At 45.0% G+C, this 25346-nt stretch overlaps 1 protein-coding gene and 1 long non-coding RNA gene across 2 annotated transcripts in view; one reads left to right on the top strand and one right to left on the bottom strand.

Annotated features, from left to right (window-relative positions):
* Positions 1-5557, top strand: part of LOC134957972 (uncharacterized) — a 216487-nt gene extending 210930 nt beyond the window's left edge. The window contains exons 4-5 of the long non-coding RNA XR_010186819.1: positions 3485-4419; positions 5010-5557. This is a non-coding gene — a long non-coding RNA (uncharacterized LOC134957972). The remainder of the gene's footprint in view (positions 1-3484; positions 4420-5009) is intronic.
* Positions 1-25346, bottom strand: part of FAM78B (family with sequence similarity 78 member B) — a 301572-nt gene that overhangs the window by 186438 nt on the left and 89788 nt on the right. The gene's annotated exons all lie outside the window — the stretch shown is intronic.

Below are 25346 nucleotides of genomic sequence, written 5' to 3'. Positions count from 1 at the left end.
ATTTCTGGGAATGATCCTGAATACGGAAGTGCAGCGGGTGTTTTTTCCGCAGGAAAAGGCGTTGGTGATACAAGCTATGGTCCGGGATGTCCTGAAGCCGCCCCGGGGAGTCAGTTCATCAATGCATTCGCCTCTTGGGAAAGATGGTGGCCTCTTACGAAGCTCTCCAGTACGGGAGGTTCCACGCTCGGACCTTCCAACTGGATCTCCTGGACAAGTGGTCGGGATCTCACCTCTACATGCACCAGAGAATTTGTCTGTCGCCAAGGGCAAGGATTTCACTCCTCTGGTGGCTCCAATTGCCTCACCTTCTGGAGGGCCGCAGGTTCGGGATTCAGTACTGGGTCCTTCTAACCACGGATGCGAGCCTCCGGGGCTGGGGAGCAGTAGCTCAAGGAGTAACCTTCCAAGGACGGTGGTCAAGCCTGGAAGCCGGCCTGCCCATCAACCTCCTGGAACAAAGAGCTGTCTACAACGGTCTTCTTTAGGCGGCCCCTCTTCTGAGAAATCGGGCCATTCAAGTGCAGTCGGACAACGTAACAACAGTGGCTTACATAAACCGACAAGGCGGAACAAAGAGCAGAGCGGCAATGTCAGAGGTGACAAGAATACTCCTCTGGACAGAAAGATATGCGTTAGCGCTGTCAGCCATCTTCATTTCGGGAGTAGACAACTGGGAAGCAGACTCCCTCAGCAGACACGGTCTCCATCCAGGAGAGTCGGGCCTCCATTAGGAGGTGTTCAAGGAAAGAACAGATCTTTGGGGCCTACCCCAAATAGACATGATGGCCTCTCGTCTCAACAAGAAGCTTCTGCGTTATTGTTCCGGGTCGAGGGACCCACAGGCAGTGGTAGTGGACGCCCTGGTATCTCCGTGGGTGTTCCAGTCAGTGTACGTGTTTCCACTACTCCCACTCATCACAAGAATCCTAAAGCTCATAAGGAGAACAGGGGTTCAAGTGATCCTCATTGCCCCAGACTGGCCAAGAAGGGCTTGGTACGCGGACCTTATGAATCTACTGCGAGAAGATCAGAGGCCTCTTCCTCTTCTGGAGGACCTGCTGCAGCAGGGGCTGTTCGCCTATCAAGACTAACCGCAGGTACGTTTGACGGCATAGAAGTTGAGCGCCTGATACTTGCTCGGAAGGGCATTCCAAAGAAGGTCATTCGTACCCTGATACAGGCTAAGAAAAGGGTAACGTCTAAACATTACAATCGTATTTGGAAGAAATGTCTCTTGATGTGAATCCAAGAAGTTTCCTATGGTGGAGTTTCAATTCGGAAGTTTCCTCCTCTTCCTGCAAGCAGGTGTGGATATGGGCCTGAGTTTAGGATCTGTGAAGGTCCAGATTTCGGCCCTGTCCATTTTCTTTCAGAAACAATTGGCTGCCCTCCCTGAGGTTTCATTCCTTTGTGAAGGGAGATCTGCATATCCAACCTCCCTTTGTTCCGCCTACGGCGCCTTGGGACCTTAACGTGGTGTTGCAGTTCCTCCAGTCGGATTGGTTTAAACCTCTACAAGAGGTAGAGGTTAAATTTCTTACATGGAAGGTGGTCACTTTGTTGGCCTTAGCTTCTGCTAGACGTGTGTCCGAACTGGGGGCTTTATCCAGTAAAAGCCCTTACTTGATTTTCCACGAAGATAGAGCTGAGGTGTCGGCATTTCATATCAACCAACCTATTGTGGTGACAGGGGCTACTGACTCCTCAATTACATCAAAGTCCTTGGATGTCGTAAGGGCTCTGAAGATATATGTGAAGAGAACTTCTCGTCACAGAAAGTCAGACTCTCTGTTTGTCCTATATGATCCCAAGAAAATTGGGTGTCCTGCTTCTAAGCAGACGATTTCTCGCTGGATCAGGTTCACTATCCAGCACGCTTATTCTACGGCAGGACTGCCGTGTCCAAAATCTGTTAAGGCCCACTCTACTCGTAAGGTGGGGTCTTCCTGGGCAGCTGCCCGGGGTGTCTCGGCAGTGCAACTTTGCCGAGCTGCTACTTGGTCTGGGTCAAACACGTTTGCAAAGTTTTACAAGTTCGATACTTTGGCTTTTGATGACCTGAGGTTCAGTCAGTCAGTTCTGCAGGAGCCTCCGCGCTCTCCCTCCCATTCTGGGAGCTTTGGTACATCCCCATAGTACTAATGTGGACCCCAGCATCCTCTAGGACATAAGAGAAAATAGGATTTTGGTACCTACCGGTAAATCCTTTTCTCAAAGTCCGTAGAGGATGCTGGGCGCCCGTCCAGTGCTTCGTTTTCCTGCAAATGAAATTTGGTTCAGTACCGCTTTGTTTTAGTTAAGTACTGCGTTGTTACTTGGTATGTAATGTTTCAGCTGTTGCTGAGTAGTTCAAGCTCGTTGGCTTGACGTGCCTTGTATGTGTGAGCTGGTATGAATCTCACCACTATCTGTGTATAATCCTTCTCTCGAAGTATGTTGTCTCCTCGGGCACAGTTTCTAGATTGAGTCTGGTAGGAGGGGCTTAGAGGGAGGAGCCAGCCCACACTCTCAAACTCTTAAAGTGCCAATGGCTCCTGGTGGACCCGTCTATACCCCATGGTACTAATATGGACCCCAGCATCCTCTACGGACTACGAGAAAAGGATTTACCGGTAGGTACCAAAATCCTATTTTTAAAAAGCTTATATATGTGTTCATAGTTTCTGCACTGTATTATGTTCATACTATTTATTAAGCACCTTGAGTCCAATAATCATTATTATTATTATTACACCCATATACACTGCAGGACAATACACCCATATACTTATTACAAGTGGTGGATCCAGAAAACAATGACAGACGGGACACTGTAATTGTGTGTGTGTGTGTGTGTGTGTGTGTGTGTGTGTGTGTGTGTGTGTGTGTGTTAGTGGAAGGGGGCTGAGGGGGTCTATGATGAGAGCTATGGACTCATGCCCACTGTGAACATAGAAAAGGCAAGGAGCTCCTTTGCTGCTGTGAGGCGGTGGCACAAAACTGTAGAGGGTAAGGGTTCTTGACAGCCTGTTGTGCTGCTTTGTGAAAATTGTGATAATGCTTTAGAGAAAACCTAACCATGATGTCCTGCAGCAAATCTCTAATGCAATCTTCTTATACAAGGACAGTTAAAAGAAAGTTGTCCCAAATGGAAAAGGAGTCCCCTGGCCCCTCAGTATGTGACATACTGATATTCACAATAGTATACAGCACAGACAGCATCTCATTGACCACCATATACTGTAGCACAGATAGCATTTTTGACAGCCATACTGCAGATTGCATCCCAGTTCCCACCTCACAGAATCCCAATAATCGTATTATACTCCGGTTTCGTCACAAATATACAGTATGTCTGAAAGGCAGATGACAAGGATTCATTTTATATGGACACTTTGACTATATATTTGGTACGCAGGCCATTTAGGTGTGGTTGGTCATAATCCTATAGACCTAACTACTACACAATATGGCAATTGTCTTTTTCTCCCTGATTTTTCAGATTTAGAGATCGGATTGAGCCTATGATATAGGAGATTGATATGTTCTAATACAAGCCACAATCTGGTACGCAATTCTGTTATCTGCGTGTATTCAGCACATCCTGGATAGACATACTACACCATAAGCGCTTGTTCTTCTCTTTTTCTCTTCTTTCTGCAGAATCCCTCGGCAATTTATATAAAATATATATAATATGCATAGGATGGTATTGAGCATGAGCAGTGGCACAACCCACCCCCCCTCCCACAATTGCCATTATAAAGGTGAAGAATTTGGGCATGGCTGCGCTGCAAGAGGCATGGCATTGCAGGAAAAGACTACCTTATACCCCAGTTTTGCAACCTGCACGCCCAGACATTGACCACCACATGAAAAATATAATCCTGATTCACGCCCCTTACGTTATTTGTAATTTTTCCTCCTTAAAGTAATGCCCCTTACACATTATGCCACAGACCGCAACGGCCCTTAAACATTATGTCACATACCGCAATGACCATTACACAATATGACACAGACTGTAATGCCCCTGGCACATTAGGCCACACACCACAATGCCTGTGACACATTATGACACACAAAGCATGTGTCATAATGTTTAAAATGTTTAAAAACAATGCAGGGGAAAGAACACGTTTAGAAAGGAAAACCTATGGACATGTGTTTGCTGCTCAGTAACAAGGGTTCCGTTTCCAGCCACATCCAGTTTTAACAATAAAGTTTTACTATCTAAAGAGACAAAGCAAAAGCTGCGTTCATCCTTGAAAAAGCATCCTGGTGACATGAAACGTGTTGGAGATACCAGCAGTAGTGGGGAGCCACGGCAAAATCACAATAGAAGGAAGCCGCGAGCCGCAACCGGAAGTTCCGCTCTGTCATGCCCGGCAAGCCAGTATCACTGAATGAGATCAGGAACCATCGTGAAGTCAAAGGGTAAGATAGGGAAAGTTCTTTTCTACCTCACGCCAGAGTGGTATTCCTCAGACTGCACTGCTTTAACACCATCCCCACCGCTAAAAAGAGCTTAAACATTATTTGAATATTTAATTTTTATTTTATTGATATTTTCCAATTTATTTAATGTAATTTATTTTACTTTTTTAATTTATTTATTCAATTTGTATTCATGTCCGCATACATTTGGTCCTCCTGCATACATTTGGTCCTAACTGTCAACAAGTCATAGCACACCTTCTAACTGAACAAAATAGTGTTAATTTATCCAAGATAATTTTTTTGTACCTGGCAAGATCAGCAATGTGACAAATTATCCTGTAATCAGATATACATACATTTGAAGGTAAATCAGATTGGTTGTGAATTATATTAATAAATTATATAATAGAATACACTATTTAAAAAAATAGAAAAATTACACTCAAGATTCCCGGACAATTAACTTTTTGCAGATATGACAGTCAAGTTACTCTATGATAACGGATCTCGTAATTAAAATTCAAAATATCACACGCTGGAACCATAAAATAGTTATTTTTATTCAATAGTGTTTGGTTTCTTTTCAGACACGTGAATTCTTCCTCACACTGAAGGCATCCAAAATACTGTATGACTTGGATAAGCTGTAAAATGTAACATCCACTAATCCTAGCAAATGCTTCTGAGTGGATTTCAGTGGGTCTCCCTTTCACTACAGGCTGTTTTATTTCTTCACCATGATGAATACAGGATTCTGCTGGGCAGACACTACAGAATTCCCTCCTCATCTGACCTGGATGCCAAGCGGGAACACAGCAATGTTTGGGAAAGCATGGTCCTCACATGCAGCATGATAATTACACTGAGTGCAACTGAGGACATGATGATAAACACATGTAGAGTGTATCCCCTATTTACACACTGTATCATATAGCAGCTCAGCATTTTCACAATGTATTTCCTAATACATTTCTATCTCTTTTCCCCATTCATTTATTTTACAACAAGAACATATCCAGTGCTAACTGCTAAGAGAGAAGCACGGCAATTTAGTAGGTATTTTTCTGCTGTCTGTCAGCTGTTGTCTACTCTGCTATCTCATCAAACACCTAAAGTATGTCATCATCATACAATTCCTATGTACATGAAAGTGACATAAAATAAGAATAGGAAAATAATGGTTTGCTTCATTTTTAAAGTGTATTTATAGAAAACTAATGTTACAGGAAAGGTCCTTTTCTGATACCAATTCTCAGAAAAATAACCAAATAATAAATTGCTAGGGGTATATTTACTAAAGTGCGGGTTTACAAAAGTGGAGATGTTGAATATAGCATCCAATCAGATTCTACTTATTTATCTAGTACCTTCTAGAAATTGATAGATAGAATCTGATTGGTTGCCATGGGCAATATCTACACTTTTGCAAAACCGCACTTTAGTAAATATACCCCCTAGTATGGATCCAAATGGAATAGACAACAGGTGGAAATTATAGGCAATTAGCAAGACACCCCCAATAAAGGAGTTGTTGTGCAGGTGGTGACCACAGACCACTTCTCAGCTCCTATGCTTTCTGGCTGATGTTTTGGTCTCTTTTGAAAGCTGGCGGTGCTTTCACTCTAGTGGTAGCATGCGACGGAGTCTACAACCCACACAAATGGCTCAGGTAGTGCAGCTCATCCAGGATGGCACATCAATGCGAGCTGTGGCAAGAAGGTTTGCTGTGTCTGTCAGCGTAGTGTCCAGAGCATGGAGGCGCTACCAGGAGACAGGCCAGTACATCAGGAGACGTGGAGGAGGCCGTAGGAGGGCAACAACCCAGCAGCAGGACCGCTACCTCCGCCTTTGTGCAAGGAGGAACAGGAGGAGCACTGCCAGAGCCCTGCAAAATGACCTCCAGCAAGCCACAAATGTGCATGTGTCTACTCAAACGATCAGGAACAGACTCCATGAGGGTGGTATGAGGGCCCGACGTCCACAGGTGGGGGTTGTGCTTACAGCCCAACACCGTGCAGGACGTTTGGCATTTGCCAGAGAACACCAAGATTGGCAAATTCGCCACTGGCGCCCTGTGCTCTTCACAGATGAAAGCAGGTTCTCACTGAGCACATGTGACAGACGTGACAGAGTCTGGAGATGTATCACAAAAAAGACTACAGAGAAGACAAGATAACCCTGGTAGGGAGCACTCTTATCTGAGGTAACGAGATAATTTTTTGTATTAATGAAACAATCTTAAAATTACAAATTTTATTAGATATGCCTTAAAAATTGAAATTTACAAAGCCCGTGTGGATTCACTAGTAAATATGTGATCATATGCGAAAATATGTTAGAAAATATATATATAGTCTTATCTAAATTACCTCAGTCAGAACAATTAAGTATGTTAAAGTACGTCTGCGTAATAATTCCCTTAACACTGGTGTGTGGCTAAATAAGGATATATTTAAAAATTAAATGGTGTGACCATCATCTTATCAATTGTATAGCCCATATACAGGTTTCTCAGGGCAATTAGTTTGAATCATAGGTCACTGATTGGTTATTTTTGATTGGGTCACCTATACAACAGTATGAGGCCCAGTTGTCAAAGAAAAGTGTCTGTAGAGCTGTTTTCAAGAATATAGTGGACATGGGGGGTCATTCCGAGTTGTTCGCTCGCAAGCTGCTTTTAGCAGCTTTGCACACGCTAAGCCGCCGCCTACTGGGAGTGAATCTTAGCTTATCAAAATTGCGAGCGAAAGATTAGCAGAATTGCGAATAGACACTTTTTAGCAGTTTCTGAGTAGCTCCAGACTTACTCGGCATCTGCGATCAGTTCAGTGCTTGTCGTTCCTGGTTTGACGTCACAAACACACCCAGCGTTCGCCCAGACACTCCTCTGTTTCTCCAGCCACTCCCGCGTTTTTCCCAGAAACGGTAGCGTTTTTTCGCACACACCCATAAAACGGCCAGTTTCCGCCCAGAAACACCCACTTCCTGTCAATCACATTACGATCACCAGAACGAAGAAAAAACCTCGTAATGCCGTGAGTAAAATACCTAACTGCATAGCAAATTTACTTGGCGCAGTCGCACTGCGGACATTGCGCATGCGCATTAGCGACTAATCGCTCCGTAGCGAGAAAAAAATAACGAGCGAACAACTCGGAATGACCCCCATGGACATACCATCCACCAGCCGTATGATATTACCACCTATGTGAAAAAATGGTTAGTTTATGTTGAATCACACACATATACTGAATAAAGGGGTGTGAGGCCCTGGTACTTAGAAACAATTGCCCAAGAAGGACACAATTGCTCTATATCAGATAGTCATGTGCTAATCACTCAGAAACAGAAACAAAACAGTTTACCTTTAATATAAATCAATCGTGCTTTAACGGAGGTATGAGGCACATATACCTCAATTTCTCAGCAGCTACCAAAAGGTTTTAGAATGCTGGATTCATAACATATATACCTCAATTTCTCAGCAATTACCAAATAGTTTCAGAATGCTGAATTCATACAGTAGAAATTTGAAAAATTAATTGCAATCGTGCTTTAAAGGTTTTAGAATGCTGGATTCATAACATATATACCTCAATTTCTCAGCAGTTACCAAATAGTTTCAGAATGCTGGATTCATACAGTAGTAATTTGAAAAATTGATTGCAATCGTGCTTTAACAGAGGTGTGAGGCACATGTACCTCAATTTCTCAGCAGCTACCAAACCGTTTCAAAATACTGAATCTTTAAACGCTAGAAGGATGTATAAAGTGGCCATTATACAGGTATGACCCCCCTTCTGCTGTTCTCTCATCTTGCCAACCGGTATAGGAAGAGGAATGAGAGAGGGTAGGTGCACCCAACTTGGCCAGAAGGAAGAAAGAGGAGGTATCAAGCAGAGGGACTATAGCAAGTACTCTCTGGTGCCTTGTAACAGGTAGTGCAGAGATTTAAACCTGCACTTAGGTCTCTAGTGCGGTACACTCCTGAATGATAAAATTTCTTGAATTTTTACGAGAGATGAGGAAGAGGTGAACAATGTTAGCTATTGCCAATAGTAGGACAATTTAATTTGTATTGTGTATCACTCCAACTCTCTTAGCCATGTTCTCTTCCTACATACACTCCAGTGGTTTAGGCAGGAAAAATAATAATTATCGCTGCTGTTTATCAGAGGTATGAGGCACATATACCTCAATTTCTCTGCAGCTACCAAACAGTTTCAGAATGCTGGATTCATAAGGTAATAATTTGAAATATTGGTTACTATCGTGCTTTGACAGAGGTGTAGGGCACATATATCTCAATTTCTCAGTAGTTACCAAACAGTTTCAAAATGCTGGATTCATAACGTCGTGCTTTAACAGAGGTGTGAGGCACATATATCTTTCAATTTCTCAGCAGTTACCAAACAATTTCAAAATGCTGGATTCATAACTACCAAACAGTTTCAGAATGCTAGATTCATAAGGTAGTAATTTGAAATATTGGTTACAATCGTGCTTTAGCAGAGGTGTAAGGCACATATATCTTAATTTCTCAGTAGTTACCAAACAGTTTCAAAATGCTGGATTCATAACGTCGTGCTTTAACAGAGGTGTGAGGCACATATATCTCTCAATTTCTCAGCAGTTACCAAACAATTTCAAAATGCTGGATTCATAACGTGGTAATTTATTCTTAAGACAGTAAAGAAGTGTGTAAAGTGGCCATGATACAGGTATGACCCCCCCTTCTGCTGTTCTCCCGTCTTGCCAACCGGTATAGGACGAGGAATGAGAGAGGGTAGGTGCACCCAACTTGGCCAGAAGGAAGGAGAAGGAGGTATCAAGCAGAGGGACTATAGCAGGTACTCTTAGAGACATAAGTCTCTAATGCGGTACACTCCTGAACGATTCAATTTTAGGAGAGATGAAGGAAAAAATGAACAATGTTGGCTAATGCCAATGATAGAACAATTGAGTTTGTATTGTTTATCACTTCAACTCTCTTTAGCATATTCTCTTCTTGCAAGTAATTCAACAGTTTAAGCAGAAAAAATAAATAAAATAAATAATTACAGCCACTGTTAGAGCTCACTGATTATCATAAACAGCTGTTCCCTCCTATGCACTTTCAACCACTGCCAGCAACCTAGTAGCAGTTTAAGGATAGATGTTGATCCTGTTTCAATTATGAGTGATACAATGTAAAAATTACTATTCTGAGGTGGCCCACTGAAAATAGCACAGGATTAATTTTTTATAGACAATTTATGTCCTCATTTATCATAGACCCTAATGCCATGGGAAAAACAATATATATTTTTACAGCGTTGTGGAAGAAATATGTAAAGCCATTAATAAATTAACCGGCAGCCGCACTGGCTGTACAGTTACCACTCCTGAAGCCGACCGCGGAGAGGAGAGGGGGACACCGCCCCTAAATCCCATACACGAGCGTCCTCAATCTCGGGCACTCCCTCCCACTAGTCAGCCGCACAGAGTCCCGTCTGCCTAAGCCTTTCTGATCAGCGGCAGCCAGCTGCTCCCTCTGCTTCTACCGCTACATCGCTGAACCGCTGACGGACCAGTGGATCACGTGTGCGCACCACGTGACTCACACAGTTGGACCTGACGTACATTTCACAAAGCCTGATCACAGGTCTGGAGATGCCAAGGAGAACGTTCTGCTGCCTGCAACATCCTCCAGCATGACCGGTTTGGCAGTGGGTCAGTAATGGTGTGGGGTGGCATTTCTTTGGGGGGCCGCACAGCCCTCCATGTGCTCGCCAGAGGTAGCCTGACTGCCATTAGGTACCGAGATGAGATCCTCAGAACCCCTTGCGAGACCATATGCTGGTGCGGTTGGCCCTGGGTTCCTCCTAATGCAGGACAATGCTAGACCTCATGTGGCTGGAGTGTGTCAGCAGTTCCTGCAAGACAAAGGTATTGATGCTATGGACTGGCCCGCCCGTTCCCCAGACCTGAATCCAATTGAGCACATCTGGGACATCATGTCTCGCTCCATCCACCAATGCCCCATTGCACCACAGACTGTCCAGGAGTTAGCGGATGCTTTAGTTCAGGTCTGGGAGGAGATCCCTCAGGAGACCATCCGCCACCTCATCACGAGCATGCCCAGGCGTTGTAGGGAGGTCATACAGGCATGTGGAGGCCACACACACTACTGAACCTCATTTTGACTTGTTTTAAGGACATTACATCAAAGTTGGATCAGCCTGTAGTGTGTTTTTCCACTTTAATTTTGAGTGTGACTCCAAATCCAGACCTCCATGGGTTAATAAATTTGATTTCCATTGATAATTTTTGTGTGATATTGTTGTCAGCACATTCAACTATGTAAAGAACAAAGAATTTAATAAGAATATTTCATTCATTCAGATCTAGGATGTGTTATTTTAGTGTTCCCTTTATTTTTTTGAGCAGTGTGTATATATATAATAAAGCAAATACAATTGAAAACAAGCTAGAACAAAAACACAAATGAAAGGAATGTCCACAGCAGATGCCAGAGAGTTGAGTGAAGCTGAACAAAGAGGCGAGTCTCAATAAGAAATAATGGTCCTAGAATTCATCAGTATCCTGGACCTGTGCTCCAAGGCAAGTATGTGTCCCTACATATTCTCTCATTTGAGTATGAAGTGATTTTATACATGCTTAATGCAGCCTAACAACATTGCTGATTGGATGCCTGTTTTTGAGGCTCACTGCTTTCCCTCTGTCTAATAAAAACAATCCACTAAGTGATTTAGGGGTCTATTTACTAAACCTTGGATGGGGATAAAGGGCATGGAGATAAAGTACTAGCCAATGAGCTCCTAACTGTCATTTTGCAAACACAGCCTGTAACATGGAAGTTAGGAACTGATTTGCTGGTACTTTATGTCCGTCCACTTTATCTCCATCCAAGGCTTAGTAAATAGACCCCTTATTCATTTAAACCTCTCCAACATGTCAAATCATGATGAATGGACCATTATTGGAGTGGGAAGGGATGAGTCAATCTGAAAGAGTGTGTTTTCCAAAAAGGGGACCACCATGATTCAGTCACCTGACACAAGGCTTCTCATCACTATAATAATATTTTCACCTGCAGTTCTTTTAATACTAGTTAACAGTTACATTGTGCACTGTTTTAATGTCATAAAAAATAGGATTTTAATTACCTACCGGTAAATCCTTTTCTCGGAGTCCGTAGAGGATGCTGGGGTCAACATTAGTACCATGGGGTCATTGGCACTTTAAGCGTTTGAGAGTGTGGGCTGGCTCCTCCCTCTATGCCACTCCTACCAGACTCAGTCTAGAAACTGTGCCCGAGGAGACGGACATCTTCGAGAGAAGGATTATACACAGATAGTGGCAAGATTCATACCAGCTCACACATACAAGGCAAACCAAGCTAACGAGCTTGAAACTCAGCAACAAGTAACAAAGGCAGTTCTCAACCAAGGACAAAATTGAACTGAACCAGATAGCCACTGCAGGATGACGAAGCGCTGGGCGGGCGCCCAGCATCCTCTACGGAGTACGAGAAAAGGATTTACCGGTAGGCAATTAAAATCCTATTTTCTCTTACGTCCTAGAGGATGCTGGGGTCCACATTAGTACCACGGGGATGTACCAAAGCTCCCAGAACGGGAGGGTGAGTGCAGACGCTTGTGCAGAACTGACTGACCAAACTTTAGGTCCTCAGAGGCCAAAGTATCGAACTTGTAGAACTTTGCAAACGTGTTTCACCCTGACCAAGTAGCCACTCAGCAAAGTTGTAAAGCCTAGACATCACGGGCAGCCGCCCAGGAAGAACCCACCTTACGAGTACAGTGGGCCTTAACAGATTTTGGACACGGCAATCCTACCGTAGAATATGCATGCTGGATAGTGAACCTAATCCAGCGAGAAATCGTCTGCTTAGAAGCAGGACACCCAATTTTCTTGGGATCATACAGGACAAAGAGTCCAATTTTCTGTGACGAGCAGTCCTCTTCACATAGATCTTCAAAGCCCTCACCACGTCCAAGGACTTTGATGTAATTGAGGAGTCAGTAGCCACTGGTACCACAATAGGTTGGATGAAATTAAATGACGACACAACCTTTGGAAGGAACTGCTGACGCGTCCTGAGCTCAGCTCTATCTTCATGGAAGATAAATAGGGCTTTTACAGGATAAAGCCCCCAACTCCGACACATGTCGAGCAGAAGCTAAGGCCAAAAAAGTGACAGCCTTCCACGTGAGAAACTTGACCTCAACCTCCTGTAGAGGCTCAAACCAATCAGATTGCAGGAACTGCAACACCACGTTAAGATCCCAGGGTGCTGTCGGCGCCACAAAGGGAGGCTGGATGTGCAGAACCCCTTTCAAAAAGGTCTGAACCTCAGGGAGGGCAGCCAATTGTTTCTGGGGGAAAAAATACATAAGGCCGAAATCTGGACCTTTATGGATCCCAAACGCAGACCCATATCCACACCTGCTTGCAGGAAGAGGAGAAACCGTCCAAGTTGAAACTCCACCGTTGAAAAATTCTTGGATTCACACCAAGACACATATTTATTCCAAATGCGATGGTAATGTTTAGTACCTAGCCTGTATCAGTCCTAGCCTGTATCAGGGTAGGAATAACCTTACTATACCCTTACGGGCTAGTATCTGGCATTCAACCGCCATGCCGTCAAATGTAGCCGCAGTAAGTCCTGATAAGCGGACGGCCCCTGTTGCAGAAGGTCCTCGTGAAGAGGACGAGGCCATGGTTCTTCCAGCAGTAGATCCAGAAGAACCGCGTACCAAGCTCGCCTTAGCCAGTCCGGAGCAATGAGAATTGCCAGAACCCTTGTTCTCTTTATGAGCTTTAGAATTCTTGGAATGAGTGGAAGTGGAGGGAACACATACACTAACTTGAACACCCACGGAGTTACCATGCCATCCACCACCACTACTTGTGGGTCTCTTGACCTGGAACAGTACCTCTGGAGTTTCTTGTTGAGACGTGAGGCCATCATGTCTATTTGAGGCACGCCCCAATGACTGGTCACGTCTGAGAACACCTCCGGATAAAGGCCCCATTCTCCTGGATGGAGATCGTGTCTGCTGAGGAAGTCTGCTTCCCAGTTGTCCACTCCTGGAAGGAAGATTGCTGACAACGCCAACGCGTGCCTTTCTGCCCAGGAGAGGATTCTTGTCACCTCTAACATTGCAGCCCTGCTCTTTGTTCCTCCCTGTCGCTTTATGTAGGCCACCGTCGTCACATTGTCTGACTGTACTTGAATGGCCCAATCTTGTAGAAGATGAGACGCTTGGAGAAGAGCGTTGTACACGGCTCTAAGTTCCAGAATGTTTATTGGAAGAATGGCTTCCTGATTTGACCATCTTACTTGGAAGGTTTCCCCTTGGGTGACCGCTCCCCAACCTCTGAGACTTGCATCCGTGGTCAGAAGGATTCAGTTCTGGATTCCGAACCTGCGGCCCTCCAGAAGGTGAGGCATTTGCAACCACCAGAGGAGCGAAATCATTGACTTTGGTTAGAGGCGTATCCTCTGGTGCATGTGCAGATGAGATCCCAACCATTTGTCTAGGAGATCCAGTTGGAAGGGTCGAGCATGGAATCTCCCGTACTGTAGAGCCTCATAGGAGGCAACCATCCTCCCCAGAAGGCGAATGCACTGATGAACCGACACCCGGGCAGGTTTCAAGGCATCCCGGACCATGGATTGTATCACCAACGATTTCTCTCTTGGAAGAAACACCCTCTGCACTTCCGTGTCGAAGATCATTCCCAGGAAAGACAATCTCCATGTCGGCTCCAAATGATGTGACTACGGAAGGTTCAGGATCCAACTGTGATTCCTGAGTAGTTGAGTCGTAAGAGTGATAGACTGCAATAACCTCTCCCTGGACACTGCCTTTATCAGTATTTTTCCCACCTTCCTCTAAAGAAGGTGTTATGCGGCTTGTTCTTTCTTGTTTGAGGAGTCCGAAAGGACTGTGACGTAGCTGAAGAAAAGGGTTTCTTCGTAGCAGGCGCAGCTGACGGAAGAAAAAGTGACTTACCCGCAGTTGCCGTGGAAATCCACGCATCTAGTACCCAAATAGAGCCTGACCTGTGTAGGGTAGGTTCACCACGCCTCTTCTGGATTCCGTGTCGTCAGACCATTGGCGCAGCCAGAGTCCTCTACGAGCTGAGACCGACATGGAACATATCCCTGTAGCCATCGAACCCAGGTCTTTAATTGATTCCACTGTAAATCCCGCAGAATCCTGTATGTTACGTAAGAACAATTCAACGTCACTTTTATCCATTGTATCCAATTCCTCATGTAACGTGCCAGACCCCTTTACTATAGCCTTAGAAATCCATGCACAGGCAATAGTAGGGCGTAATATCGCCCCTGAAGCCGTGTATATGGATTTGAGCATAGTGTCAATTTTCCGATCAGCCGGTTCTTTCAATGCGGCAGATCCCGAGACAGGTAAAACCACCTTTTTTGACAGTCTGGACACAGATGCGTCAAATATGGATGGGTTTTCCCATTTCTTTCTATCCTCCTCAGGGAAGGGGAATGCAACCAGAACCTTTCTTGGGATCTGGAATATTTTCTCTGGGTGTTCCCAGGATTTTTCAAATATAGCATTTAACTCTTTAGACGCAGGAAAGGTTAGCTAGGCTTTCTTATTATCCATAAAGTAAGCCTCCTCAACCTGTTCAGGTATTGCGTCAGCAATATTTAACACATCTCTAATGGCTTCAATCATCAACTGCACCCGTTTTGCAACAGATGCCGCCCCCCACAGCACGTCCCCATCACGTCTACCGTGTCAGAGTCGGTATCTGTGTCGTCTTGCATAATCTGGGCAAGAGCACATTTTTGAGAGTGAGTGCCAGGGTGCCCTGAAGGTGCCGACCCGGGTGCCATAGAGTTTTGCAAAACCCGAGTTGCAGTTTCATTCTGTGCTACCCTAGTAGAAATCTGAGAAATCATACTCTTAATAGAAGTTAGCCATTCAGGTTCTCTTATTGGAATCTGTGGTAAACCAGAGCAATCCTGATTACATGAAATGGGATCATCCTGAGAGGACATATCCTCTGCAGCATATGACACAGAATCCCTAGACATGGCTTATGTGAGACAGTAAGCACCCCCCCCCACACACACACACACACACACACACACACACACACACACACACAGGGAAATGGCAGACAAAGTTTCCCCCCTAAGAATGCCAAGAGAGACAGAGTTGGAGCCAACCCACACACAGCGCTTTAGGAGATAAAGGACACCCTTTACCAGCGCCAGCTGTGTACCTTAATAGGTAACACAGTCTATTGCACAGCCTACCCCCCCATTCTACAACCCCCTGGTACCATACAGATAGCTGGAGTTGATGTGGAGGGACAGCTCTTTCCTGTCAGCGTCTCTGCATGCAGGAAAGATGGTGCTGAACACTGCTGGGTCCACTCTTAGGAGAAGCTCCACCCCCCTTTCTGGCGCTGCTTCCTGCTCTGTTTGAATTTTATACTGGCCTGAGGAATTGTGCTGGCGGTGATCTGGGGTCCCCGACAGGCTTGCCGACCAGTGCAGGGTGTAGGCGCTGGCTCAGGGCGCCCCTCACAGCGCTGCACCAAGTACCGCTGAGCCCTGGAGTGCAGTTAGTACTGCGCTCCCTACCCTGTTGCCGCCATCTTCACACTGGCTCCCCGCTTGTTAGGGGGGCCAGTGACTAACTTGCCACCGACGTCTTCTGGCTCTGTAAGGGGGTTGGCGGCATGCTGCTGGGGTGAGCGATCCCCTGTGGCGGGGAAGAACGATCCCCTCAGGAGCTCAGTGTCCTGTCAGTCGAGATAGTGGCTCAGACCCCTTAGGGCGGACACTACTCCCCCCCTTAGTCCCACGATGCAGGGAGGCTGTTGCCAGCAGCCTCCCTGTGCCTAAAACTCTATTCCAAAAAAATAAAACTAAAGAAACTCCGGGCACATTTTCTAAACTGAGTCTGGTAGGAGGGGCATAGAGGGAGGAGCAGGCCCACACTCTCAAACTCTTAAAGTGCTAATGGCTCCTGGTGGACCCGTCTATACCCCATGGTATTAATGTGGACCCCAGCATCCTCTAGGACGTAAGAGAAAATAAGTTTTAGCCTATTCTGTCTTAAAATGTCCCTTTACTTTTTTACATACTGAGAGAGGTGGTATAGATGGACACAAAGGGGGAGATTCAAATGTTTGAAAAGTCAGACTTTTCAAACATTTGAATCCCCCCCAAAGAATTGTTTCTCTATAACAGATGATCAAAACTGATGTCTGTTGCAATTTTATCATGAGAGAGTGGATCACATCTGTTGCTAGTCATTCTTTCACCCCCCCCCCCCCCCCCCCCCCCCCCTCCTGGTGCAGATTCTCCTTGCCATATGAGAAGTTACTGGTTGAAAGTTGAAAAGTTTCAGATTTTCTTCCCCGTTTATACTATTTTTGCACATGCTAATATGAATTCAAAATATATCTAAATCTGTTAACCACTAGATGAATTCCACTTTAAGCACTTAAAAAATCATATGTGGTTAATTGTGCTTAGTACTAATGGTGTCCTGTTCAGGAATTTATTTTGCAGAATGTATAAGTAAGTTCGGAACACTGGAAAATACCTTGTGTCATAGTATACATAGACGTTGGGGAAATAATAGTATATAGGAATTTAATTGTCACATTGGTCATACTGTTGAAAGAGGGAGCTACATATATTAGGTACTCTGAAGAGTCAGAAAATTAGGGGGCAATTTAATTGTTTTACCCAGCGGCTTCCACTAGGTAGCACAAAACGGAGCAATTCAATTGTTGCTCCGTTTAGATGCATGTTAGCTGCTGTGGACACATTGGATATCACAGCCTCCTGGGGAGCAAGAAGAAATGTGTGCAAAGTCTGTGGTTGGGCGCCCTAACCACTTCTTTGCGTGGCTTAACCCGCTGCTTCTAGGAGCGTCAATACTAATGGGCATCCAGAGAAACAATTTAATTGCTCCAGTAGGGGGCACATAAAACGTGTGAAGCACCCACTTACAATTTGCATCATAACTTACATGGCAAGATACAAATAAAAAGCTGGTCTCTTAGGAGGCATATATCTGCGAATGCTTAAGACAGACAAAAGTTTACCAGTCAATGATGATTGACTCCCATTCTGAAAATACAAAACTCTGACCCTAACTCTCTCTCAAACTACTGTCCCATCTCTCAGCTCCTATGCCCCTCCAAGCTACTTGAGAAACTTGCCTACACTCGCCTCACACACTTTCTTAACTCACAAAGCCTACTGGACCCACTCCAGTCAGGATTTCGTGCCCAACACTCCACAGAGACAGCACTGACTAAGGTAGTGAATGATTTGGTCACTGCTAAATCTAAAGGACAATACTCTACTTATTCTCCTTGATCTCTCTGCTGCTTTTGACACTGTTGACCACTCTCTTCTCATACAAACACTACAATCCCTTGGTATTCAGGACACAGCCCTTTCTTGGTTCTCATCCTACCTATCTAATCGCTCCTTCAGTATTCGTTTCTCTGATTCCACCTCCTCTTCGCTACCTCTCTCAGTTGGAGTACCGCAAGGCTCAGTCTTAGGTCCTCTGCTTTTCTCTATCTATACCACATGTCTTGGCAAACTAATCAACTCTTTCGGATTTCAGTACCATCTGTATGCGGATGATACTTAAATCTACCTATCCTCCCCTGATTTGTCACCATCTGTATTGGGCCGTGTCACTGAATGCCTTTCTGCCATTTCATCTTGGATGACATCTCGCCACCTCAAACTTAATATTTCCAAAACAGAATTATTTATATTTTCACAGGCCAATAGTAGTTTCCAACCTGATATCTCTATCACTGTTGAGAACTCGGCAATCATCCCTACCCCACAAGCTCGCTGCCTAGGTGTCATTCTTGACTCTGAACTGTCCTTTGTTCCCCACATTCAGTCTGCCTCAAGATCATGTTACATACATCTAAGAAACATATCCAAAATACGACAATATCTTACACAAGACACAGCAAAAACTGTAATCCATGCTTTCATTATCTCCCACACTGATTATTTTAATAGTCTCCTGACCGGTCTTCCCAAACATAGGCTCTCACCACTACAATCCATTTTGAATGCAGCTGCGAGGCTAATCTTCCTCGCTAGACGTTCATTGTCTGCAGATCCACTCTGTCAGTTCCTCCATTGGTTACCGGTATTCTACCGTATTAAATCTAAAATACTTTTACTGACATACAAGGCTATTAACCTAACTGCACCAACATACATCTCTTCACTCATCTCAAAATATCTCCCTACCCGACCTCTCCACTCTGCACAAGATCTACGTCTCTCATCCACACGCATTACTTGTTCACACTCAAAATTACAGGACTATCCGTGCTTCACCCACTCTGTGGAATGCCCTCCCATGCACAATAAGACTCGTCTCTAGTCTCCAAACCTTTAAACTTTCACCGAAAACTCACCTCTTCAGACAAGCCTATCAAATTCCAGATCCACCCACATAACTTTTAGTGTTTCCCTATCTAATTACATCCTCTCTGTACAGTATACATAACATCACATATTTTGTTTTTCTTTACTCTCACACCCTCCTGACACTTGGCCAACATTGCGGGGTATCATCATACAACCCATTAAGAACCTAGCAATCTGGTGGACCATTATGCAATAGATAGCATGTGTATCTATGCCTATTTCCCTATAGATTGTAAGCTTGCGAGCAGGGCCTTCCTACCTCTATGTCTGTCTGTTTTTACCCAGTTTTGTACTATTACTGTTGTTCTAATTGTAAAGCACAACGGAATATGCTGCGCTATATAAGAAACTGTTAATAAATAAATAAATTGTCTTATCTTTGCTCCACACGCATCTATGTGCTCTGTTTTAGGTTGCATATATCTTAAGATATGTGCAAGTCAACATACATAGTTAAGAATGTAAATATGCAGGAGTATCTTTGATCATACAGAAAAGGCACATCTTTATATAGTTATACAGTATGCATGTAAAGAGGAAGGTGTTCACAAAGAAGGAGATTTATGGTAGACTTACCATAGTTAAATCTCTTTCTGCAAGGTACACTGCAAGGTACACTGGGTTCCACAGGGAATACATTGGGGTGTAGAGTTGGATCTTGATCCAGAGGCACCATCAGTCTAAAGCTTTGATTGTTCCCAGGATGCATTGCATGGCCTCCTCTATAACCCCGCCTCCAGACACTGGAGCTCAGTTTCGTTAACCAATGCAGTAGCAAGTAAAAGAGAAGGCAGATGTTAGTCACATAGAAGCACATACTGATGACAGGAGAAGGGACCAGCGGCTAATGCCATACAAACCCAAAGAAGCTAAGTGTGTGAGGGTGGGCGCCCTGTGGAACCCAGTGTACCTCGCAGAAAGAGATTTAACAATGGTAAGTCTACCATAAATCTCCTTTTCTGCAGCGGGGTACACTGTGTTCCACAGGGAATAAATCGGGGATGTCCTAAAGCAGTTCCTCATGAGAGGGGACGCACCGTAGTGGGCACAAGAACCTGGCATCCAAAGGAAGCATCCTGGGAGGCGTAAGTAACAAAGGCATAAAAACCTAATGAACGTGTTCACTGAGGACCATGTAGCTGCCTTGCACAAGTGTTCAGTGGACGCGCCTCCGCAGGCCGCCCAAGAAGGTCCAACAGACAAAGTAGAATGATGGGCTTTGACAGCAGCAGGAGCTGGAAGATCAGCCTGTGTATATGATTGTGCAATCACCATTCTAATCCATCTGGCCAAGGTTTGCTTATTCGCAGGCCAGCCACGTTTGCGAAAACCAAAAAGTACAAAAAGGGTATCGGACCACTTGAGAGAGGCAGTCCTCTCCATATAAATACGGAGAGCCCGTACCACATCCAAAGACCGCTCTTTGGAGGACAAACCAGAAGAGATAAAAGTCAGAACCACAATCTCTTGGTTAAGATGGAAAGATGACACCACCTTAGGTAGATAACCGGGATGATTTCTAAGAACTGCCCGGTCACGGTAAAAAATCAGAAAGGAAGGATGACAGGACAAAGCGCCTAAGTCCGACACCCTCCTAGCAGAGGCAATAGCCAGCAGAAACATGACCTAGAGCGTAAGACATTTAAGGTCCACAGACTCAAGAGGTTCAAATGGAGACTCTTGTAGGGCATTCAAGACAACAGACAGATCCCAAGAGGGACATAGAGAGGCTGAATCTGTAAAGAGTGAAAGTATGAACATCATGAATAGACGCAATCTTTCTTTGAAACCACACCGACAATGCAGAAATATGAACCTTGAGGGAGTCCAGACAAAGGCCTAAGTCTAGGCCTTGTTGCAGAAAGCCAAAAGTCTGGAAGTTCTGAATTTGTATGCATCGTAATTCTTAGCAGTACACCAGGTGAAGTAAGAATTCCAGACCCTGTCATAAATCTGTGCAGAAGCCGGTTTGTGGACCTTCAGCATAGTTTGGATAGCCACCTCGGAGAATCCTTTGGCCTTCAGGAGTGAAGCTTCAAGATCCAGTCTGGCCAGATCCAGGTAGACACATGGGCCCTGAACGAGGAGGTCTTGGAGTTGGGGAAGTAGAAGAGGACGCTCGATCGATAGACCCTGCAGGTCTAAGAACCAATGCCGTCTGGGCCATGCTGGAGTGACTAGAAGTAGTTTTCCTCTTTCTTGCTTGAACTTCCGTAGTACCCTGGGCAGGAGTGACACTGGAGGGAACACATATGGCAGCCGAAAGTTCCATGGAATTGCCAGTGCGTCCCCGAACGCTGCTTGAGGATCCCTGGTCCTTGATCCGAAGACCGGAACCTTGTGATTGTGTTGAGATGCCATCAGGTCTACATCTAGTTGGACCCACTTGTCCACTAGGAGTTGAAAGACTTCCGAATGAAGACTCCACTCTACAGCGTGAACGTCCTGCTGACTGAGGAAATCTGCTTCCCAGTTGAGGATTCCGGGAATGAACACTGTCTACATTGCTGGCAGATTGCGTTCCGCCCAACAAAGGATTTTTGATACTTCCATCATTGCCATGTGGCTTCGAGTGCCACCTTGCTGATCTATGTATGCCACCGTGGTGGCGTTGTCTTATTGTACTTGAACAGGTCTGTTCTGTATCAGACGCAGGGCAAGCGTCAAAGCATTGAACACTCCTTGGTCCACTGACCCTGGAGAGAGTGTTGCTCTAGCACCATGCCCCAATCCCGCAGACTGGCGTCCGTAGTCAGTAGGATCCAGTTGGGGATCCAGAAGGGATGGCCCCTGCTCAACTGTTGGTCCTGTAGCCACCAGCTCAGTGACAGACGAACCTCCGGAGTCAAGGAGATCATTTGAGACCTGATCCGATGGGGCAGGCCGTCCCACTTGGAAGGGATTAACCTCTGCAGAGGGCTGGAATGAAATTGAGCGTACTGTACCATTTTGAAAGCCGACACCATGCGTGCATCTCTTGCATCACCGAGTGTATCGACAATATCGACACTCTTGGATGAGAAAATCCTTGGCGCAACACTGTATGATGCAGGAGCACCTGCGGGTTTCCTGCCCTTTGTGGCAGACATTATAGGGAATGTAGCCGTAGAGCTTAATAGTACTATATAGCCAGACAAATACAATACCTGGAAAACTCTCCCTTATTTATGTGACAGTAAGTACAGAACATAAACAGAGAATAAATGCGGTATGAGGTGACTGAAGAGCGCAGTATAAGTTTGACCCTGGCGCACCTAGCCCCCCAGGGTACAGAATACAGTGACAGCTATAGTTGTGATACATTGAAAGTGAATTACATATAGCAGATGCAGGCACACACAGTCACTATGACAATGCAGATAATTTAGGCACACAATAAAACTGCACTGGACTAGTAAAGAGATGTATATGTGTGTGTATGTGTATATATATATATATACACACAGTCAGAGACTAGATCTATATATCTAAACACTTGTACTAAATATTCTGGTAGAGAGACCCTTGTTCTTAACTAACACTGTCTTAAAATGACATGTGGAATACTTAAGTGACTGTAAAATCACAGCGCTGATGAGGCAGGCAGATTTACAGAGGAGACTTTGCCCAGCAGTCCCGGAGACCAGATGCAGCTACTTGAGAAGATGGCGCCTAAATCTCAGCCAGGGAGTGAGAAAGAGAAGCAGCTCCAGGGCGGGAACACCAGCAGTAGATGGCGCCCGGAGCTGGGGAAGGGGCTACAGGTCAGCGCCTTATCCCCTATGCTGGTCCTCACCACCGGGTACTGTGGAGCCTATGCAAAATGGATTTTACATAATCCGACCTGTGCTCCCTGCAGGCCTGTTTTAACAGCAGTGTAGGCCCCTGGGCACAGCAATGCACTGGGCCCCCTACCCATCCTCCAGCGGTAGGGGTGGGGGGTGCTTTCAGCAGCAGCTTTGATGTCCCACGGGCGGTAGGGGGTGTTCTATCTTCTGCTCAGCATGTAGGACCTGGAGCAGTAATTTCTGCTAATTACTCCTTTACTGCACAGATGGGGCTAAACTGTTGAAGGGGGCATTGGGCTGAATGAAGGGGCCCTGGTACATAACTTCCAGGGCGGCAGGGGGTGTTTAATACATAGGGGAGGGGTGGATAGTGGAGTGGGATTAATATTTACCATTTTCCGGTGGGAGGGCAGCTTGCTTGACTGCAAATATCTTAAGTTCCTGAAAATATATTTCTTAGCTTTGAATGGGATAAACACCTAGAGAGTCCAACCTTTCAGGAGGATTTGGGGACTTGGGGATCAGAGTTCAGGAGCCAGAGCAATTCACCAACGAAAATCTAAAACTGCATATTAGGCGTGTGGAGCTGGAGCAGAGACCAGCTGCTGGAAGGCTGATATCTCTGGTTCAGGGCATAGTAGAGACAAGGTGCAAGTGTCCAACAAAAAGGGGAGAGTCCCAGCTTTTGGATTATACCGTCAGGAAAACTGTAAGTCAGACAGAACCTGAGATATCTGACTGGGAATAACAATTAACAGGCTTGGATGGGGACCACTGCTTTCAAGTCATATATCTCTGGTACCCCAGGGTCGATTTTCAAAAATCTGGTACCCTTGGAAAGAGGGGACCCTCAGCTATCAGCCTAGGGCCATTATACTCCTGGGCCCCTTGAGTAAGAGCCCATTGAGCCCATACAAAAAGATGGCCCTGGCTCCCTGCCCTGGTGGATATAGTGGGGTCCCTGTACAGACACAGTGTCCATGCCAGCGGCGCGTTCTGTCTCCTGGGACCACGATCGGAACGCGATTTAGCAGCGGGTCTCGCCTGGAGGGCCCTCTTATCTCTTCCCTAAGAAGCAGCCACGCGATCCTGGAGAGCGTCAGTGGTGGTGTGCCTGGTAACCGGAGCACCTCCGCCGCAAGTACCCGGAAACTCGGCCAGTGGGAGTATGCAGTGCTGCTGGGGAGGTGACGAAGCCACAGCACAGTATGTCACAATGACATATAAATGTCTTCTAAAAGCTCTTTCAGGGCTGCCTAGCGCAGTCCCCCACCCCCCCCCCCCCCTGCTAAGTGACCTGCTCTGCAGGCACCAACTTACAAACTAAGCTCCAGTGTCCGGAGGCGGGGTTATAGAGGAGCCCATGCAATGCATCCTAGGAACAATCAAAGCTTTAGACTGATGGTGCCTCTGGATCAAGAGCCAACTCTACACCCCGATGTATTCCCTGTGGAACACAGTGTACCCCGCTGCAGAAATGCCTGAATTATGTAAATCAACTTTCTAAAAAACAGGCCTGGTCACTTAAAGTGCCAAAAAATTAACAGACGTTTGGCAGTTAAATGATTACAAATTAGATTTTCTGTCGGTGTATTTTATCTCTGTCATTGGCTTTTGTTTCAATAAAGTTTGAAAATAAAAAATCTATAATGCAGAAATGTAACTGGCAGCTAAGCTAATGAACAATAATAACAGATTTAGTTCTTGCTGTTCAGCAAGTAAGGAAATAGTTACTAATTATCTCTAGTTTCTCTCACTTCTCTCCCCACCCCCTCTTAGAGTCAGCTGGTGGCTCAGACACCCAGGAGCTGGCCAAATGCTGAAAATGCTTTGAATTCTTGTTGTTGTTCAATATCCCTGCTATAAGCTCCTTGGATGTCACTGATGGAGGTGGGAAACAACCGACAAAAGGATAAATGGTAAAAGCACAGTAATAATACAACTGGACACAAGAGTGAAGTATATATGTTCTTAAGATAACACTGTAGCTGTATATTTGGAGCTGTCAAAAACATCTGTTTACATGGTAATTGTCCTGTCATGGCTGCACATAGGCTCATCTCTACATCCACAAGTGCTTCTATTCTCATAATACTCACCTAATGGATGGTTTGATGATTCTGGAATACATTTTTATGACCTTTTCACTGAACAACGCTCAGCAGGGCATTGCTGAACTTTAAATTAGTAGAGTACACTCTGGTTTTATTGCCATATTTTAGATGCAGAATGTACTACTTCCTTAACTCTTTTGCTACTTGGAAGATATAACAATACAATAATTACATTTTACCTTACTTATCAGCATTTTGTTGTTTTAAGTTTTTTTTTTTTTTTTTTTAATTACTTTGACATACTGTGTCCATTTTATGGAAAGTTACAGACTCTGCATGAGTCAATTAGTGGCTTCACCAAAATGCAGTAGGCAAATATGCATGCAGCCGAACGTTGCGGAATGTTTGGCGGCATATCACCACTAATTTAATATGCCTGTATGAGTAGAATTATCACAATATATGAACAAATTACTATTGAGTTGAGTTTGTTACACTGGCGTTTCTATAATGGGTGCAGTGTATGCAGTGAACATGGGCCCCTGAGTCCAGAAGGGGCCCACACCGCACACGCTGCACCCATTTTGAAAA

This window comes from Pseudophryne corroboree, chromosome 9, assembly GCF_028390025.1.
Source record: "Pseudophryne corroboree isolate aPseCor3 chromosome 9, aPseCor3.hap2, whole genome shotgun sequence".
Classification (NCBI taxonomy): domain Eukaryota; kingdom Metazoa; phylum Chordata; class Amphibia; order Anura; family Myobatrachidae; genus Pseudophryne; species Pseudophryne corroboree.
The sequence above is the reverse complement of the archived record's forward strand: the minus strand, read 5'-3'. Positions and strand labels throughout refer to the sequence as shown.